Below are 22,074 nucleotides of genomic sequence, written 5' to 3'. Positions count from 1 at the left end.
TAGAAATGGGGAGAAAATTTGTAATTCAAACTATTGTGAAAATCAATGCTGAAAACTAAATATGTTAAATAAATTTTAAAAAAATGAAAAAAAAGATTAAAAAGTGTACAATTCCCAATTGAAGTCAAATAAAACATTAAAAAAATAAAAAAATTATTGTTGCATGTAAAATAACTTAATAGTTATTTTACTCGTGTGTTTTATTGCCTTGTGAGTCTACTATAAAAAAATTCTATGCCAGAAAAGAACCACCAAATTAGAATTCTGTGGTTATAACCATTCATTCATTCATTCAGTCAGTCAGTCAGGCAGGCAGTCAATCAGTCCTTCTTTTCTTCATGAATTCATTCTATGTTTCAGGCAGGGTAGTTGACATTAGAAGTTTTTGAAATTATTCTTTTTAACAACAATTATAAAATGTTATATTTTTTCCACGTGTTTTTCATAGATTATCTCATTATCTCATTTGTGAGGCAGATAATTATTACTACCATTTTCCTGGAGGAAAAACAAACTTACAGCTAACTGATGAATTGACTTGCCCAAGATCACACAATAGATTACAAAGATCGGACTTTATCCCAGGTATTCTTATTGTCTGTATAAGCTTCTTTTAACCTATGCAATGCTCCCAAAAGTTACTGAAAAACCAATAGCTCTGGCCAGCTAGAGCAGTCATTAGTTAAATAAATAAACCAGGCAAGAAGAGAAATGTTTAATCTGCAATCAACTGATTTGCTGATCCAATGAGGGAAATTAACGAAATATGCATGTATTTTCTATACAAATGTAGCTATGTTTTGGTTTTAGACTGTAGTTGTTATTTTCTGAGCTTGCACTGTTGGTAAGTCTGTCTCTTTCTTAACGTTCTTTCTGCTGTCTGCTTAAAATGAGTTACTCTCTCCCTCAGTGTTGCATGTCAGCCTGCTCTGTCTGCAAATACTCCTCCTGCAGTGCACAGTTCTTTGGTATTATTTATTTATTAACAAAGCTTCTGATGATTTTCTTTTCTTTGAAAATGGGCTGGTTGATATGTAGGACAAAAAATAGTAGGACAAAGAAATAATAAAATATGTGGTTTAAACCGAGTTATCTCAACACCACTCTGATGATAGCTATTTTACAGAAAGAAACAGTGATAGAAAGAAAGCTGGGGAAAAGGTATGGGTGTCACACTTTCAGATAAATCTTAAAGCTTGGATTTCTAAACACATTCAAAGACAGGGAAATTAATGATATAGAGTGAGATAAACAAGATAGACTACGGTAAAGTGGATGATTTTTTTTAATTGGCAGAGAGTGGAGGTGGGGGCTTCAGACATAGAATTATGTTTCAGTGAAAGGGTTAATAAAAAGAACTGATGGCAGAGATCATCCAAAGAGAGTATTATAAATCACTTACATTTGGCTTTGAAATAATTTTATTAATATTCATGTGTATTCATTCATATGTGCATATATACATGCATATTTTGAATATATGATATTAATTCATATTTATAAGTCATTGAATGTTATATTTTTCAGTTAAAGTTTTGTTGCAACCAATATTTTTACATAATTCTTAGGGACAAAATTATAGTCTAGAGAAATAAGTCACCTGTAAATTTTGATCATTCTTCTATAGAAATATATATATATATATATATATATATATATATATATATATATTTTTTTTTTTTTTTTTTACCTTCCTCTCACTCCAGCAACATGCAAAAGGGCTTTGTACCCCCGGTATATAGAGCTAGCTCAAACCTGATAGGTAGAGCCAATTGTTTAATTTTCAGGTGAGTATTTATGCCTTGGAAATAAGACAAGGCTACACATGGAGTCTTCAGTTATCATTTTTTGATCGTCCACCAGGGGTGGGGAACCTGTGACATCGAGGCTGTGGCCCTTTAGGTTTACAAATACAGGGACACATGTGACCTAGAGGCTGCAGGTTCCCCACCCCACTCTAGACTAAAGAAAGTGATGGAGAAAATAATGATGGAGAATAAACTTGTGGTATTTTTTTTCAGAAAGTTCACTGTTAAACATTTATATGCCCACCGCCTAATGGCATACACACACCTACACACATGTATGTATATGTACATATATATATATATATATATATACACACATATATATAGAGAGAGAGATGTATGTATGTGCGTGTATTTATATACACGCACATATATAACTCTATATAATTATATATCTATATCTACCTATTGATCTACAAAACACTATAGAACTCTGTGTGTTTATGTGTGTGCGTGTGTATATATATATAAGATTAAAAAGCTTTTTAAAGTCACTATTAGCCAAGCTATGTGTGAAAACCTAAGGTTAATCAGAGAATAGGTCAGCCCCTTTCTGTTTTCCCTAACAATTATGATGCCCCAAAGTCCTAAAGTCTAGATCTTAAAGCAGGGGGATAAAAATAATACTTCAGAAGGAAAACCCTCTCAAGGATAAAGTCTATAGAGACTGCATGTACCATCTCATTTCTTTATTAAGCATGTTGTACAGCTATCAAAGTTTGAAGATAATCACCTTCCTCACTCTGGAGCAACAACATAGTGCCTACATCTCTCCCTGGTGTCCTCTTAAGTAGCTTCTTAAATATGGTACAATGAAAACTGATGGGCATCACCTTTTTGATAATATGATGTCTAAATTGTAGGAAAAAAATTGATGGTCATTTTCATTTTAGTTTTGTTTATTTTAGTGTAATCTATTTCAAAACTGGTGATACAAATATGTATGTAATAGTGTAACTATTAGGCATAATGTGGCACATAGAGCCCTTAACATTTATCAGTGATAACTATGCACCAGAGAATTTGATTCAGCAGAGCAATCCATTACCCATCCCAGACTACTAACAGATTGCCACATACACATAGATATGGACAAACACAAACCCACAGACACATACAAAGAGATTTAAATCCTTCATTATACTTGGTTTAAGTTAACACTGAAATTATTCTCGGTCCCAGACTACACAATCATAACAGCAGCATTTTGATCAAAAGTGCTAGGTGGTCCAAGATTTGTGGCACTATTAAGGCACATTGTTTGGCATGCAGTAGATATACAGTAAATGTATTGGCAATGTAGGAATGAATGAGAAATTTAGCATATATTAGCAGAACTGAATTCAGCTGAAAGAGCTAATAATAAAGGCATCCATCATGTCAAGTTTTCTAATTACTAATGAATCATAACGAAGATCAAAAATAAAGTCAATTTTTTCTAAGAACATGAACATAACTTTGGAAATGTAACAGTACAGTAGTCTCATCTCCCCTAGGTTTCACAACTTCTATGATTTTACTGTGTTGCTTTCAGCAAAAATAGCAATGTGATCCATTGGGGGCCTGGCTGTAGGGCATTTTATTGTTTTTCGCATTAAAATGTAATAAAGGGGATGAGCTGTGCAAGCCTAAAAAGTCAATTCTACAGAAATGTCAGCAACTGAAACATGTGACAGCTATAGTTGGGGAGCAGGTATGTGAGCAGTCACATTTCAAGGTGGGAAAGAAATAAAACTCTGACTTTTAACTAAGAACCCAGAGCTGGAACTAAAGTTTAATAATTCTGATATTAATATTTTCACCAATAAATTTCAAAGCAATAGGGCTTCAGTCTAAACCTTACAATATATCACTAATGCAGTTATGACTAGTGTTGTGGTAAACATAAAATAAAACTGACATAGCAAATATCAGTTAAAGTCAAACCTGTCCTATCTTCAGAGCCAAAGAATGCAAATTATGCTTAAAGCTATTATTGTTTTCTGATTTTTAAAAGGACCATGATGAAGATGACATGCTACTTAGTAAGGTTTAAGTTAAGTCTTTGAAACTCAACAAGCTTTATGCTTATGAACATGACGATAATGATAATACCTTGGAGTAGTCAGATTTATGAGTTCGTCAGTCTGGGGAGTTCACCATACGGAAACATCCTTGAATGATCCACAGTAGTGATTCATCTGTATTTTTTAGTCTTAGGGCACTGTAATGTTAAGTGACTTGTCCATCGTCACACAGCTCAAATGAATCAAAGCCAGGCCATGGCCTAAATCTTCCTGATTCCAAGGCCATTTCTCTGTCCATTATGACATACTGTTTCTATAATGAGTGACATTTATTACTAAACTTCATTGGCTAACAAAAGATGATTTCTCAGCATCCTCATCTTTCCGGCCACAGACATCATGTCTATGTATGTGTATGTGTGTGTGTGTATGTGTGTGTGTGTGTGTGTGTGTGTGTGTGTACACGCATGCTAACAAAGCACCATAAAACTCTCTGATTATTTGTTGCACCAGCCAGTCAACAAGCATTTGTTAAGCACCTACTATGTTCAAGGCATTATGCTAAGTGACAAGCTATATCTGAACAGGAATCTAATTTAAAATATCTGAGTTGTTCTTTCCTTATTAGATTGGAGTTCCTTCATAATTGGGGTATCTAAAAATACAAAATAAAAATAAACAGATGGCTGGCTTCCTCTTTCTTAAAAGCACAGTGTTGAAATTATGAAATACTCAATACTCTATAAATTTCATAGCAGTTAATAGTTCCACAGCAATCATTAACTGTTTCCCAGTACTGATGCCAAGACAGCCTTCTGGCAAAGCCAGAAGACTGAGTAATGAAATGCCAATGTTATTGAGTAAGTAGAAAGTGCCTAGTGGTGGCAGGTAGTTTGCTGCTTTAGCAAAGGATTCTAGTATCATAAGACCATAAATCTAGATCATTGAAAATATCAGAGGTCATCTAGTCCAACTCTCTTCTTAATAAAAAGCTGGGGCCTGAGGAATTGAAGTGATTTTCTATATTTCATGTGAGTGGCAAACATCAAAGGCAGGAATTGCAGATAGGTAGCCATATGGAAAGAATGGAAGGGCATTTCAAAAGAGAAGGCTAAGTATTTTTCTTCCTTGTTTGTTTGTTTTTAAAATAGCATTTTCCCCCAGTAACATGTCAAGAAAAATTTCAGCATTCATTTCTACAAGATTTTGAGTTCCAATTTTTTCTTTCTCCCTCCATCTTCTGAAAATGTTAGATAGTTTGATATAGTTTATATATGTGCTATCATGTAAAAAAATCCATATTAGTCACAATTGTGAAAGAAGAAACATATCGAAGGGAAAAACAAACACAAGAAAGAATAAAGTAAGTGGAAAAAAGATGGTGGATTAGAGTGATGGTAGTGTCAGAGGAGAGAAAAGGATGCATATATAGATGAAATTGATATTCCTTAGTCAAAATTTGGATATAGATTTGGTGGAAGCGGTATAGTGAGGAGTTCAGTATGACTTTGGTTGGGAGCCTGAGGATTTTGCTGCCCTCTACAGAAATAGGGAAGGAGAGGGTAACAGTTTAGGAGGAAAGATAATGAATTGGGTTTTGGACATATTTTAAGAGGTCTCCTAGAAATCCAGTTTGAGATGCTTGAAAGATTGCTGGAGATGCAAGATCATTGGTCAGCACATATTGGGGCAGGATAGGTATGTCTGAGAATGATAAGCACAGAAATTGTAATTACATCCATGCGAGCTGATGGGTTCACTGGGCAAAGCAATATAGATTACAAAAACAGTCTGCGACAGAATCCTGAGAGATACCCACCATTAGAGAAGGCACTAACATTTAGGGTAATCATGAAAAGCTCTGATAAATTAATTCCCATGAAAGTGAATTATTGTAAATGGTATTTTTTGTTATGACTTCTTAAGGTACTTCTATTTAGTTGGAACCAGAAGTTTCTTTAAAGGAATAAGGCTATGAACAATAAGATTGGAATCTTCAGCAACAGTAAAGATATGCTCTTTTTTGGGGGGGGGGGGTTTCTAGGACACTCTTAACACACTTTGTATTTGGTCCCCAATTATTTCTACTTGTACTCCTTCTATTGCTTCTGCATATAATATAACAGTTCTAGTACTTATGCTACTTCACTTTACCTGGAACACAATCAAGAAACTTATTGCCCACAAAAAGGAGAATTCCCATTGTAACCATGTAACGTCAAAGAACATTCTCAGGTATGTCACTATTCCTGAATGTGGTTCAAATTCTCAGATGGTTTGTTTATATGCTTAGGTATGTTTCTGTGTGTATTTGTGCTCTCTTTTGGTAGGAGATTGGGGGTGGGATCTGAGATTGTATCTATGTAGGAAACTCCCAGTGAGGAAATTCACTTTAGAGAGAGATGCAGTTTGGAACCTATGTCACAACTGATAGTTTTAGAGAGTTTCTTGGGCACTGAGAGGTTAAGTGACATGGTAAAGAGGTCACAGAGCCAGGAACTGTCACGTAAGCATCAGGAATTGAACTCAAATCTTCCTGATTCTGAAGCCAGCTCTCTATTCCATTAGTCAAAGCTATGGGTTTCCTCCGTTTTCTTTCCTTTATCTCCCTTTCCCTTTTCTTTTCCTTCCCCTTCTTCTCTATGACTATATCTCTCTGTCTCTTCTCTGTCTTTCTCTGTGCCCCACCATGCTGACCATTTTATGTTATGCTACACACACATATATGTACATATACATATATGTGTGTATATATACATATATACAGACATACATATACACATACTCATATACATATGCATAGCCAAACTCTAGAAAGATAGAAAGATTAAATTACATTTTCCAGAGCTCACACCATTGGTTAGTGACAGAGCCAAGAGTAAAACCTAAGCCTCATGGCCTCTAATCCCTTATGTTTTTCTTAATGGATTAATTTTATCTCAAAGGTTAGAATGGGCTACTCTCCTCCTGGGCTAGATATTTTCCTCTTTTATGTTTATATATTCTCAGGAGAAGAGTAGTATGGAAAATTTTGATTTTGTCCTCTGTTTCCACCTTGCCTCAATGTTCAGACCTGCTCGCCAAGAGAGCTGAGAAAGATGTCTAAGGAATAATTTCCCTTTGAGTGAGTTCAGGAGGGGAATACAGATTCCCTGAAATCTTCATAAGAACCAATACAAAAATCGCAGGTAAAAGTAGAAACAAGAATCTCATTTGTCTTATCTCCTATAAGGTACATTGGGCAACTTGTTAGCTGTGTGTCCTTCGGTAAAAGTCACTTTTCCTCAGTGGTTCTCATTTTTCTCATCAGTAAAATGAAGTTATTGGAATAGATGATCTCTAAGGTCCCTTCAAGATCAATATAGTATTATGAAAAGATGTATATCTCTATCTACATCTCTCTCTCTCTCTCTCTCTCTCTCTCTCTCTCTCTCTCTCTCGATACACACACACACACACACACACACACACACACACACACACACGAAGGTTTGCTTTCATTAGCTCAGAAAAAATTTTTTAAGAAATATCCTCATCATAAATGAAAAGCCAAATATCATCACTTTCTGCTTTTGAAATGCCCTCAGCATTAAGTAAATATCAGCATTTAGATTGATATTAATTTGGAGGCTGAAGAAACACCATGAAAAGACACATATAGATGTAATGAATTATCTGTGGATAATTCAAACTGCTTACTCTTCTGCCAGACACACACAAACATATGAAAAGCAGATGGAAAAGGAAGTTAGTAGTAGAGAGTGTTTGCATTTTCAATCAAATGAAAGGCCATATTATTTCCCGGGTAGTTCTAATTGAGGCCTAATGAAAATTCTTGGCATTAGGCCATTTTAATGAACCATAAGCATTTTTACCTGGTAACCATGCTGTCACATTAGATTTTTCAAATGAAGTATTGTACCAATGAGTCATTTCCCTAGAGAATGGCTAGTTTGGAAAGGAAATAGATGAGAAAAGGGGCACTGGAGAATATAAACTTAGTTGGGCAATTCTTGTGGGCATCACCTTCATGTGACCTTAAAAACAAATCACTTAATAAGCTAGTTGATACTCACCTGTCTAAGGGTGCATTATGAAACTTAAATATGTTAGAGATCACAGACATCGAAGATGGCAGCTGGAAAGCAGGGACTTGGGTGAGCTCCTTGTCAAGTCCCTCCAAAAACCTGTAAAAAATGGCTCTGAACAAATTCTAGAACTGCAGCTCCCACAAAATAACAGAGGGAAGCAGGGCTCCAACCCAGGACAGCCAGGATGGCCACTGGGAGAGGTCTAGCATGCATGGAGCTGGGAGCGGAAGGGGAGCAGAGCACAGCGTGGGTGGCGGCAGGACCAACCAGACCAGGAGCCAGGTGGAACAGGCCCAAGCGCCCTGAATCAGTGAGCTGTGGCAGTTACCAGAGTTCTCAACCCACAAACACCAAAGACAACAGAGAAGGTTAGAGGGAAAAGCTGTGGGGACAGAAAGGAGTTAGTGGTTCAGACACTGCCCTGGGGGCTGCAGAGGTGGTGCAGCTATGGAACTACAGCTGCAGTTGCTTCTGGCCCCAGGCCCACCTGGTGGGAGGAATTAAGTGGCAGATCAGAGCAGGACTGAAGAGCCTGCTTAAAATCCGAGTCTAGTCCGGGTTGGTGGTTCTTGTGGAAGGGGGAGTGCTGGTGTGGCAGAGATTGCTGTATTTAAATAGCCCTGAAAACAACAGGACATCCCCTTAAGCTTTGAACAAAGTGCTCTTTACTCTACAAGCAGTCATACCCTGCTGAAAAACTCAAGGGTCAAGTAAGTTGGCTGGGAACATGTCCAGGCAGCAAAAAACGGACTCAGATTCAGTCTCAGACTTTGGAATCTTTCTTTGGTGACAAGAAGACCAAAACATACAGCCTAAAGAAGTCAACAAACTCAAAGAGCTTACATTAAAAGCCTCTAAGAAAAACATGAACTGTTCACAGGCCATGGAAGGGCTCAAAAAAGTTTTGGAAAAGCAAGTTAGAGAAGAAGAGGAAAAATTGGGAAGAGAAATGAGAATGATGCAAGAAAACCATGAAAAACAAGTCAATGACTTGCTAAAGGTGACTCAAAAAAATACAGAAAAAAATACTGAAGAAAACAACACCTTAAAAAATAGACTAACTCAAATAGCAAAAGAGCTCCAGAAAGCCAATGAGGGGAAGAATGCCTTGAAAGGCAGAATTAGCCAAATGGAAAAGGGGGTCCAAAAGACCACTGAAGAAAATGCTACCTTAAAAATTAGATTGGGGCAAGTGGAAGGTAGTGACTTTATGAGAAATCAAGATATTACAAAACAGAAACAAAGGAATGAAAAAGTGCTAGACAAAGTGAACTGTCTCATTGGAAAAACCACTGACCTGGAAAATAAATCCAGGAGAGATAATTTAAAAATTATTGGACTACCTGAAAGCCATGATCAAAAAAAAAGAGCCTATATATCCTTTTTCAAGAAATTATCAAGGAGAACTGCCCTGGTATTCTAGAGCCAGTGGGTAAAACAGAAATTGAAAGAATCAAGATATCGCCTCCTCAATTAGATCCCAAAAAGAAAACTACTAGGAATATTGTTGCCAAATTCCAGAGCTCCTAGATCAAGGAGAGAATACTGCAAGCAGCCAGAAAGAAACAATTTGAGTATTGTAGAAACACAATCAGGATAACACAAGTTTCTACATTAAGAGATCGAAGGGCTTGGAATACGATATTCTGGAGGTCAATTGAGCTAGGATTAAAACCAAGAATCACCTACCCAGCAAAACTGAGTATTATACTCCAAGGTAAAATATGGACCTTCAATAAAATAGAGGACTTTCAAGCTTTCTCAGTGAAAAGACCATAGCTGAATAGAAAATTTGACTATCAAACATAAGAATCAAGAGTAGCACGAAAAGGTAAACAAGAAAGAGAAATCATAAGGGACTTACTAAAGTTGAACTGTTTTGTTTACATTCCTACATGGAAAGATGATGTGTATGATTCATGAGACCTCAGTATTAGGGTAGCTGAAGGGAATATGCATATTTATATATATCTATATATATATGTATATATATTATATATATGTGTGTGTGTGTGTGTGTATAGACAGAAGGCATAGGGTGAGTTGGATATGAAGGGATGATATCTAAAAATATAAAATCAAATTAAGGGATGAGAGAGGAATATATCGAGCAAAGGAGAAAGGGAGAGATAGAATGGGGTAAATTATCTTGCATAAAAGTGGCATGAAAAAGAAGTTCTGTAGGAAAGGAAGGGGAGGCCGGTGAGGGGGAATGAGTGAATCTTGCTCTCATTGGATTTGACCTGAGGAGGGAATACCATCATACACATTCAATTGGGTATCTTACCCCACAGGAAAGAAAGAGGAAGAAGATAAAAAAGGGGGGATGATATAAGGGAGGGCAAATAGGGGGAGGAGGTAATCAAAAACAAACACTTTCAAAAAGGGACAGGGTCAAGGGAGAAAATTCAGTAAAGGGGGATAGGTTAGGAAGGAACAAAGTATAGTTAGTCTTTCACAATGTGAGGATTGTGGAAGGGTTTTATATAATGATACACATGTGGCCCATGTTGAATTGCTTGACTTCTTAGGGAGGGTGGGTGGGAAGGGAAGAGGGGAGAGAATTTGGAACTCAAAGTTTTAAAAACAGATGTTCAAAAACAAAAAAAAAGTTTTTGCATGCAACAAGGAAATAAGATACACAGGCAATGGGACGTAGAAATTTATCTTGCCCTACAAGAAAGGAAGGGAAAAGGGGATGGGAGGGGACTGGGGTGACAGAAGGGTGACTGGGGAATGAGGCAACCAGAATATATGCCATCTTGGAGTGGGGGGTGGGTAGAAATGGGGAGAAAATTTGTAATTCAAACTCCTGTGAAAATCAATGCTGAAAACCAAATATATTAAATAAATTAAATAAATAAATTTTAAAAAAGAGATCACAGACATCATTAAATGAAAGTCTAAGTGGACCATAGAGATAATTAAGTGAAAGTCTTTGCAGACTTCAAAAATGAACTAATGTTGAAATCATTACATTCATTACGAACCTCTGGCCAAAAATGTTTGTTTTCCTCTTGTCATTTCATTTGCTATGCAGAAATCAGGAACTTTTTTAACACAAAATTTATGCAGTAGAAATAAAACATGTGACTTTGTAGTCTTTATTTAATTCAATCCATATCATCTGGATCCCTACTTGTTAATACAGTTTGGGGAAATATGATCGCTAATCCATCCTTCCTCTATCTGTGCCTTTCACATAATTAATGAACTTTTTTGTTTTTTAATTGCAGACAACAAGATCACGTTTTGGCTTTGGGGGTCCACATACTTGTGGAGACAAGATTTAGAAGGCTCATCTAATGTGTGACCTTAAGAAAGTCACTCTACTTGTCTGTCCCACAAGTTTCTTCTTCTCTAACATGATGGAATAGGGGATGGGCCAGATGACCTAAGGTCCCTTCCAACTCTAACTTTATATCCTTGTGATCTGTGATAAATTCAGTGGATTACCAATTTGGCATACTCAAGGATATTGCAAGTGTTTAAAAATCTTTAGATGTGTCTCTGTCTCCCGGCCTCAAACTTGGGAAGAATGGAGGATTTTCTGACTTGGGAATTAGCCCTATGCCTGCATTATATTTCAATTTTTAAAATGTATCTGTGACGTCAATGATGTGGATATTCCTTCCAATTGTATGGATCCAGACTTTCTTTTGTTATGACTACGTCCTCCCATAAATTGACCCAAAGAATCCAATCAATGCACTGGCAGGCTATTTTTTTTTTTATTTTTTAGTCTTATATTAGTATGACCATAGCACAGAGGCTATCTATTCTTATCTCTGACTATATAGCTCCATGTCCATCCAACTCCATTTTTAATTATTTAATTCTTGAGGGAATATTATTCATTAGACTTTTGTAAAAAAAGTTCTCATTGTTAACATATCATAATCTATATACTTTCCCAAAGTCTTTCCATATTTTTATTTTATTTTATATTTTTGTTCACTAGACCAGTGATTCAATCAAGCTGGGAGTTCTCTATGAAGCATTTATTCTACCAATTCAGATGAGCAACTTTTCTGCCAATTGTATAATCAGGGAATTTCCTGAGACATGGAGCAGTGAAATGATTTTTCTAGGGTCAAAATCAAGTGTGTGGCAGAAAAAGGGCTTGAACCCACCTTTTTTTCTGCCTATGAAGCTAATCTACTTTGCACCATGTCATGCTGTTTTTCAATCCTAAGTTATACATATATGTACACATGTACAAATACTTGCCACATTCATGCTTGCCTTGTGAGTTTGGCCTTACTATTAGAAGTAATGTTATCAGATATTCTAAGAAACTTTTCACTGAGCCAGAAGTGAGAACTTAAAGTGTTTTTGAAAGGAGGAGTCCTGAATAATGAAGCCTTCTTCATGAAGGAGCAAAATAAAGTGTTGAAACAGGGTAGAAATGAAAATGGGGAGGCCTTAGCTTCTAAAGGAAGAATTGTTTCAGAGTAACAATCTATACAGTCCAAAAAAAGTGAGTAGGTTCAGATTAAGCATTTGAAGAGTTAAGGATGAGAGGACTTCTGGGGTGGAGCCAAGATAGTAGAGAAAGTACTCAGCTTTGCTCTCCCAACATTTCTCTTCAATCAACTTTGAAATGATACCTCAAATCAAATTCTAGAGTGCCAAAGCCAACAAAAAGTCAGAATGAGACATTCTTTCAGCTGAAGGCAATATGGGGTGTCATAAGGAGAGATCTGTGAAATGGGTGAGAAGGCTGACCCAAAGCCTACATGGATGGAACGCCAGTACAGGGATTAGGTGATGGTAACAGAAGCAGCAGCAGCTTATGGAGCTCTCAAGCTAGAGAGAGTAAGGGGACCTGGCAACTTGTCAGAAAGAGAGTACAGAGAGCCCTGTTCTAGCACTGGATGCAGGACCAGATGTGGTTTGGCAACTCCAATGCCTATACCTAATTCTGGATCACAATCCAAGGGAAGAGAGAAACACTTTCAGTCAAGAGTGAGGAGATAGTTTTACTAATATTGAACCAGCTCACCATTCCTGATATAAATCTCACCTAGTCATAATGTATGATCTTTGTGATGTATAACTTTAATCTTCTTGCTAGTATTTTATTTTGTTTCATTTGCATCAATACTCATTAGGGGACTTAGTCTACAATTTTCTTTCTTGGTTTTGCTATTCTTGGTTTGGGCATCATACAATATTTGAGTTGTAAAATGTATTTGGGAGGAATTCTTCTTGCCTGTTTTTCTGAATAGTTTACATAATATTGTAATTAATTATTCTTTAAATATTGGATAGAATTCACTTGGAGTCCTGGATAGAATCTAGCTGCTCTTAGGGCTTTTTCCTTAGAGAGATCATTGATGGCTTACTAAACTTCTTTTTCTAATATAGGATTATTTAAGTGTCCCATTTCCTGTCCTTTTAATTGGGATAATTTGTATTTTTGTAAATATGTATCCATTTCATTTAGATTGTTAGATTTATTGGCATATAATTGGGCAAAATAGATCCTAAAAAGCTTTAGTTTCCTCTGTTGGCGACAAACTCACCATTTTCATTTTTGATAATAGTAATTTCTTTTTTAATCAAATTAAGCAATGGTTCAACTATTTCAATGCTTTTTCACATAAAGCCAGATCCTAGCTTTACTTATAAGTTTAATGGCTCTCTTATTTTCAATTTCATTAATTTCTCTTTTGATTTTCAGGATTTCTAATTTTGTATTTAATTGGGAATTTTTAATTTGTTAATTTAATTTGTTCTTTTTCTAGTTTTTTTTTTTTAGTTGTATTCATTGATCTGCTCTTCCCCCACTCCAAGTTGCTCTCCAGAATGGTTGGACCAGTTCACAATTCTACCAACACTTCATTAGATTCATTTTCCTAAATTCAAACCCCGTCTCTGACACCAGTTGTATGACCCAGGGCAAGTAACCCTGTTTGCCTGAATCTCCCATCTGTAAAAATGAGTTAAAGCAGAAAATGGCAAACCACTCCAACATTTCTGCCAAGCACTTCCCCCGCCAAAAAAAAAAGAATCATGAAGAGTTGGACATAGGTGAAATGACTGAACAACAACACCATAGACAAAAAAGTAACAACAACAACAATAAAAAGTTACAGCCATTTTCTCTGAAAAAGTCTTCATTTCTCAAGTATATACTAAGTAGAAAACTGAGTCAAATTTACAAAAATTGTAGTCATTCTCTAATTGGTAGTCAAAAGATATAAATGGTTTTCAGAAGAAGAAATCAAAGTTATCTGTAGTCATAAAAATGCTCTAAATCACTATTGATTAGAGAAAGACAAATTAAAACACTCTGAGTTACCACCTTATGTCTGTGAAAACTGATAAATGCTGAAGGGGAGGAGGGGAAAACAATCACATTAAATAAAGTTTGGTGAAGTAGTAAATGGATACAGCCATTCTGGGGAGCAATTTGGAACTAATCCCAAAGTGTTATAAAACTGCATATCTTTGACTCAGCAATACAACAATTAGGTCTCTAACCCAAAGAGATAAAGAAAAGGAAAAGGACCTATATGACCAGAAAATACATAAAGTGGCTTTTTGTATGATGGCAAAGAATTTGAAATCAAAGACATGCTAATAAACTGGGGAATGTCTAAACAAGTTTAGGAATGTGATTGTGATGGAGCACTATTTTATTGTTGGAAATGATGGGGGTCATTTCAGAAAAAACAAAACAAAACATGGGAAGACATATAAATTGATGGAAAGTAAAGTGAGAAGAACCAAGAGATAATTTTGCCACCATAACAGCGATGTTGCAATTATGATCAACTGTGAAAGACTTGGCTACTCTGATCAATACAATAATACAAGACAGTTCTAAAAGATGCATGGTGAAAAAATGTTATTGACTTCTAGAGAACTCTGAGTGAAAGCTGAAATATATTTTCCTTTTCTTTTCCTTCCATTCTTTTTAGCAATATAGCTGATATAGAAATTTTTTTGCACAATCACACAAGTATAATTTATATCACTTGCTTATTCTCTCAATGGGTGGGGGATGGAGTTGGAGGAAGGGAGAGAATTTGGAACTCGAAATTTTTAAAAATGAAGGGTAAAAATATTTTTTAATTTAAAAAAAAATATAGGTTAGGCAAAGATTTTTGGTAGACGGTGGGATTTTAGCTGGGACTTGAAAGGAGTTAAGGAGGTCAGAAGGTAAAGATAAGGAAGGTGGGAATTCCAGATACAGCCAATGAAAATGCCTAGAGTCAGAAAATGGAATATCTAGTGTAAGAAACAGTTAGGAATCAGGAGTAAAAAATTAAAAAAAACAATAAATAAAGGGCAGATTAATGATTTGGACATGCAAATTTAAGAAAGTAGTAAAGGAAGAAATTAAAATTTTCTAATTAAATACCAAAATGGAAATCCTGAAAATCAAGGGAGAGATTCATAAAATTGAAAGTAAAATCCATTGAACTAATAGACAAAATTGGAGTTGATTTCACAAAAAATAATAAAATAGATAAACCATTATTAATTTCAATTTAAAAAGAAAACAAAATTAGTACTGTAAAAAAATAAAAAGGATGAATACATCAATAATGAAGGTGAAATCAAAGTAATTATTAGAGTTGTTTTATGCAATTAGATATCAGTAACAATCTAAGTGAAAAAGAAAAATTGCTAAGATTCACAGAAAAGGAAATAGAATACTTAAATAACCCTATCTTAGCAAAAAAAGAAATTCAACAAGGTATCAATGAGCTCTCTAAGAAAAATCCCTAGGACCAGACAGATTTCTACCAAATATTACCAAAGTGTATTCTACCAATTTAAAGCACAATTAATCCCAACACCATATAAGAAATTATTTTGGGGGGAATGGTTAAAGGAAAAGGAGCCATCCTGTCAAATTCCTTTTATATTTAAAACAAATATAGTTTTGATACCTAAAGCAGGGAGTATAAAAATAGTGAAAGAAAATCAAAGACCAATTACCTTCATGAATATCAAAGCAAAATTTTAAATAAATATCTATCACAAAGATCATACTCTATTACTAGGTAGGGTTTATATTAGGAATGCTGAGATGCCTCAATATTAGTAAAATTATCAGCACAACTGACCAGATCAATAACAACAGTAAAAAAAATCATATGATCACATCAACAGACTCAAAAAAAGCCTTTGATGAAATACAGCAACCATTCCTATAAAAAAACTTTAGGAAGCATAGGAATCAATAAAGTCTTTCTTAAAATGATCATTATTATCTAACTAAAACCAAAAGTAAGCATTATCTGTAATGAGGATAAACTTGAAGCTTTTCCAATAAGAACAGGAGGGAAGTAAGGATGTCCATTATCACCACTATTACACAATATCCTACTAGAAATGCTAGCTATGGCAATAAGGTAAGAAAAAGAATTTGAAGAAATAAAAATAGGTAACGAGAAAATAAAACTATTACTCCTTGCAGATGATGAAATGGCATGCCTAGAGACCTTCAGAGATTCAACTAAGATAACTAGTTGAAACAGTTAACTTCAGCAAAGTTGCAAGATATAAAATAAACCCACATAAATTATAAGCATCTCTACATGCTACCTAAAAAATCCATCAGCAAGAGATAGAAAAAGAAATTCTATTTAAAATAACTTCAGACAATATAAAATAGTTGACAGTCTACCTGCCTAGACAAATACAAGTAGTATATGAACACAATTATAAAACAGGGGTCTGAACTAGAGTGAGTGCTGTCTATATAAGTGGAGGGAAGGGGTATATCTGAGAGATGTGGATATCAAAACCACAATGATTGGTGACCAATTGGATTGTAGTAAGAGAAAAATGATTTTATGTTTAAAAAAATAATATTAATAGCAACCAAATTATGATTCTCCAGTGATTAAAACAAACCAAGTTATTCATCCAAACAATCAGAAAGGGGGAAAAGTTAATATCTTAAACATACATAATAACAAAAAAAATCACATTTACAAAATATTTTCATATACATAATATGATTCACAAAATAAATTGTTGAAAGGATAGCTAAGTAATGAGAGTATTATGAGTTCAATTTTTCAAATAAGGAAGCTGACATACAAGGAAATAATTTTTGCAATGTCACAAAACTAGTAAATGTCAAAAACTGTCACATGAATCCAGAACTTATAACTTCAAATACAGTGTTTTTTCTACTCTCTCACATCTCTTCTATTTCTATAACAAGAATTTGAACTCAAGCTTCCAAAATCTAAATCCAGAATTTCCCATTTCATATAATGATAGGTCTAAATCAGATAATGAGAAAACAGCAGCCAAATCCAGATTCAAAGGAAGTCTGAAATTTTCCTGGTCAGACATAATAGATCTTGCCTGCCTGCATTGTGCCTCTTGGGTCATTTTGACTTGCATTTAAATAAGCCAGAGGACAGAGTAGGGATTTTATGAAGTGAGCAATTATAATTAACAGAGGCATGAGTAACATTAAATGTAGGAAATCCTATCAAGGAAATGGCACAATTATCTTCAAATTCCCAAACCTGTATTACACACTCATTTGCACACATTTAACATTATGAACAGTAGTTCTGGCAAGATGGCAGCATGAGAGGACATAAAAGAGTTCAGTGCCTCAATTCCTCACATGAATAGAAATGAAAATATCCTTGCATGAACAACAAAGTGAGAGAAGAATGGAGGGAGGGAGGAGGAGGGATGAAAATAAATGAAGAAAAGAAAGGAGAATGAACAAAGGAAGGAAGGAAGGAAGGAAGGAAGGAAGGAAGGAAGGAAGGAAGGAAGGAAGGAAGGAAGGAAGGAAGGAAGGGGAACTAATCAAAGGACTTCAAAAGAGACATGTTTCAGATAAGGAAATGATACAACAATAAAATAAATGAGCAAAGAAGTGGGATGGGGTACTTTTTAAAGAGCAGTTTCACCAGAAAGGGGGAAAATGGGTTTTCATCTTTGCTTTCAGAGATCTTACTCATACTTCAAGGACTAGCTTAAATGACACTGCTGCAAAGCTTTCACAGCTACAAGTTATTCTCCAACATTCTATCTAATTCCCTTTAGTGCTTTTCTTATATCCCATAACTATTCCAATTTTTATTTTCTTAATCTGTGCATATATCTGAACACTTAAATGCAAACTCATTAACAGCAGGGAACAAGTCAAATTTATTATCATATATAAAAATAAAATAATTATTATGCTTTTGCCTAGACCAATCATTTTTCCTACTGCTCCTATTTTGGTGGAAGTCCCTTTATTCTTCTAGCCACTCAGTTCTCAACCTGAATCATTCTCTATTCTTTCCCTCATGTCCAAATCACTTGCTGGGTCTCACTGATTCTACCTCTATTGCGTCTCTGAAATCAGTCCCCTTTTGTCTATTTACCCAGAACCTACCCTAGTTCAGGTCTCCCTTATCTCTTGTCTGGATTATTACAATAACCTCCCAATTGAATTTTATTCCTCTAGGGTCTTCCCTCACCAAACTTTCTTCCACATAGATGCATCTGCCTAAAGCAAAGACTTGGCCACATCACTCTCTTGCTTAAGAAACTACAACAGGTTCCTTTTGTCTCCAGGATAAAACGCAAGCTCATCTCTTTGACATTTAAAAACCTTCATAATCTGTTTCTAACATGTGTTTCTTCATTAATCTCACATTATTTATGCCCTCTGCATTCTAACCAGACTGGCCTTTTTGCTGTTCTTTGTAAACAATGACTCGTTTATCACCTTTATACTTTTGTACAAACTATTTCCTGTGCCTGGAAGGCACTCTATGTTGTTAACTCAGTCTCCCTTGTGATAGGAAATAGATACATTCAATATGTAGTAACAATTTATTGAAAAAAAAAATTGTGTTTGATTTGGGGAAAACCCAATATAAAGAAATCATTTCCTTAAGCTTTTACTTCTGGTATTGTAACATTAGTCTCAAAGGCATATAAGTCAAAATCATCAAGGCATTCTCAATATCCTTGGACAACTTTCCATTTGGGGAACTTTCCATGAGCCCTTTACTCTTTTATTCACAGCCCTATTTTGGATATTTCTAACATTTCTTATGCCTACATTATTCATTAGCTCAATGTCAGTCTTCTTGTGCTGGCCAAGATCTGGAAATCAAGGGGATTCCCATCAATTGGGGAATGGCTGAACAAATTATGGTAAATGAATGTAATGGAATACTATTGTGCTATAAGAAATGATAAGCAGGCAGACTTTGGGAAAACCTGGAAAGATTTATATGAACTGATGATGAGTCAAGTGAGTAGAACCAGGAGAATATTGCACACAGTTAACAGACACAGTTTGTGAGGCCTGATTTTGATAGATTTAGCCCTTCTCAGCAATGCAAGGACCTAAAACTTTTCTAAAGGACTGATGATGGAAAATGCCATCAGCATCCACAGAAAGAACTATGGAGTTGGGATGCAGAGTGAAGCAGACTCTTTTGATTTTTGTTTTGTTTTCTTTCTCATGGCTTCTCCTATTCATTATAGTTCTTCTATGCAACATTACTAATGTGAAAATGTGTTTAATAGAAATGTAGGTGAATGGCCCACATTGGATTGTGTGCTGTCTTGGGGAGGGAGGGGAGAGGAAGGCGGAGAAAATACAAAAATTTATGGAAGTGAATGTTGAAAACTGAAAATAAATAAATTAAAAAAAAAAACTTCTCAGACCAATCTCTCCAATGGTAGACTCACAGTTAATCTCTATGATACAACTGGACTACAGTATACCTAATACCACAGGTACAGGGGGCAGCAAGGGAGAATAATCTAGAAAAACATAAAATGAAGGAGTGTAGTGCCCCCCTCCCCATGACAATTTTAACAATCTTACTGTGCATCAATAGTTGTCCAAGCAAACCAGGTCAAAACGGATAGCCCCGCCCCTCCCCCCAAAAGCCAAAAGACTTTTAGTTTTCTGGGCTAATTTCTTTTATCAGGCATCTGCATTAAATACATCCCCATCCTCCTACTTAATGCCTACACCTTGCATCATTTTCCTCCACCTCCCTACACCATATTTGTAACTAACTTTTGGAACCTTCAAATCTTAGAAGACCTAATAGTGGAATTGCTTGGTCAAAGGGTATATGGTTTTATAACCTTTGGGAATAGTTCCAAATTGTTTTCCCAGAATGCTTGAATCAGAATACAACTTCACAAATAATGTATTGGTGTTTTAATTTTCCCACATCCCTTCCAACAGTTGTCATTCTCCTTTTCTGTCATATTAGCCAATCTGACAGGTGTGAGGTGGCACCTCAGAGCTGTCTTGATTTACATTTCTCTCATTCAATAGTGATTCAGATAATTTTTATATGACCATAGATAGCTATGATTGTATGAAAACTGGCTGTTCATGTACTTTTATCATTTTTCAGTTGAGGAATGCCTCTTATTTCTATAGTTTTGAATCAGTTTTCTATATTTTTGGGAAATTAAATCTTTATCAGAAATACTCACTATAAATTTTTTTTCATGTAATGATTACTGACTATATATTCCCTCCATCCTGTTTTTCCCCATTTATCCTACCCTCTCTCTCCTTTTACCCTGTCCATTCTCAAAAGTGTTTTGCTTCTGACTTTTACCTCCCCTAAACTACCCTCCCTTCTATCAGCTCCCCACATCCCCTATCCCATTCCATTCCTATTTCCCTGTATGGTAAAAGACATTTCTATACCCAACTGAGTTTGTAAAACATTCCTCTTTGAGCCAATTTTGATGAGAATAAAGTTAGATTGCTTCCCTCTCCTCTTCCCCCATTTTCTCCTCCACTGTAAAATCTCTTCAGGCCTCCTTTATGTCAGATAATTTCTCACATTCTACCTCACCCTTTCCACTTTTCCCAATGCGTCCTTCTTTCTCATCTATTAATTTTATTATTTTTTAAAACACACAGAAATAATTTTTGGCTCATTGTGTGGCTGGTTATTAATTCCTTTATGGGTCAGATAAAATTCAGGTTAGTCATTATAGAAAATTTGACAAATTAAAATGATTCCTAGATAATATTTTTCAATTTGTGATTTGAAGCCATTACGAAGAGCTGAAAAATTTGATCCAGTAAATATTTTGTAAGAGAGGTAGATCTTTGAAAGTTGTCACCCTCCAATATAACAGAAATGGATTTCACTTTAGACACATAAGTAATATATAATTAAACATGTAAGTAGTCATGTACGTATATGCATATATATCCATATACATATATATATATGCATATGTATAAAACATAGATATATAAATTCTATATGGTCAACACAAAGTTCAGTCACTAAAAGAAGATTCACTATCTAAACTCTCTTTGACATTTGAGTCACCTTCCCTGTCAGGAACTGGGGTGCCTGGCCTCTCAAGAAGATCTGGGTATAGTCTTTCAGATATCATTTTGTTTCTTATTGCCCTAAAAGGGACACACACTCATACCATTTTGAGATATCTGGTATATCTTGGATCCTTGGATACAGTTAAGATATGTTCTGCTGCTCTTTCACATTTCTGTGGTCCAGTGTCTTTGTATACTCTTCTGGTCAGACCGAGGAGACAGAAACTGTGGACTTGAGGGAGCTTCAGGACCATTTGTAACACCATTAACATTTTCAGTCGATATTTCAAATTTAATATCTTCTAGACCCAGAATAAATCATAGCTTTGCATCCAAAATATTAAGAATTGTTTCAATTTGTTGGATCTGAAGAGAAAGAGCTGACAGCTTCTCTTCACAAATTGTAGAAAATCGGTTGAGGAACTGTATGATATGTACTACAAACTGGTTTAGAAATGCAACAGTCCTTTTTTTGTTGAATTCTTGGCACCTTGGTCAGGTCTAAGCTGGACCCTATCAGAGGCAGTCCATCCTTGTCCATGGCCTCAGGAAGTAAGCCCCATTCCCCCTGCTTTCCCAGCCCAGACCCTGAGAGTGACTCCTGACTGGCTCCCTTGATTCGAGGTCTCCTGGCCCTTTTGAATTCTATTTATTTATTTATTTTTGATAATCATTCCATCACATTCAACTCAGATCTCAGACCTCTGTGTATCTATACTTCTAACTGCTCTAATAATAAGAAAGTTTTGGGGAGTTATAAATATAATTTTCCATGTAGTAATATAGACAGTTTAACCTTATTAAATCCCTTATGATTTCTCTTTCCTGTTTATATTTTTATACTT

General features: G+C 35.4%; 1 pseudogene; it reads right to left on the bottom strand.

The window, feature by feature from the left end:
- Positions 1-21,171: 21,171 nt before the first annotated feature.
- On the bottom strand, positions 21,172-21,770 carry LOC118830609 (annotated as a pseudogene).
- Positions 21,771-22,074: the final 304 nt, after the last annotated feature.

The sequence above is a fragment of the Trichosurus vulpecula genome, chromosome 9 (assembly GCF_011100635.1).
Source record: "Trichosurus vulpecula isolate mTriVul1 chromosome 9, mTriVul1.pri, whole genome shotgun sequence".
Classification (NCBI taxonomy): domain Eukaryota; kingdom Metazoa; phylum Chordata; class Mammalia; order Diprotodontia; family Phalangeridae; genus Trichosurus; species Trichosurus vulpecula.
The sequence above is the reverse complement of the archived record's forward strand: the minus strand, read 5'-3'. Positions and strand labels throughout refer to the sequence as shown.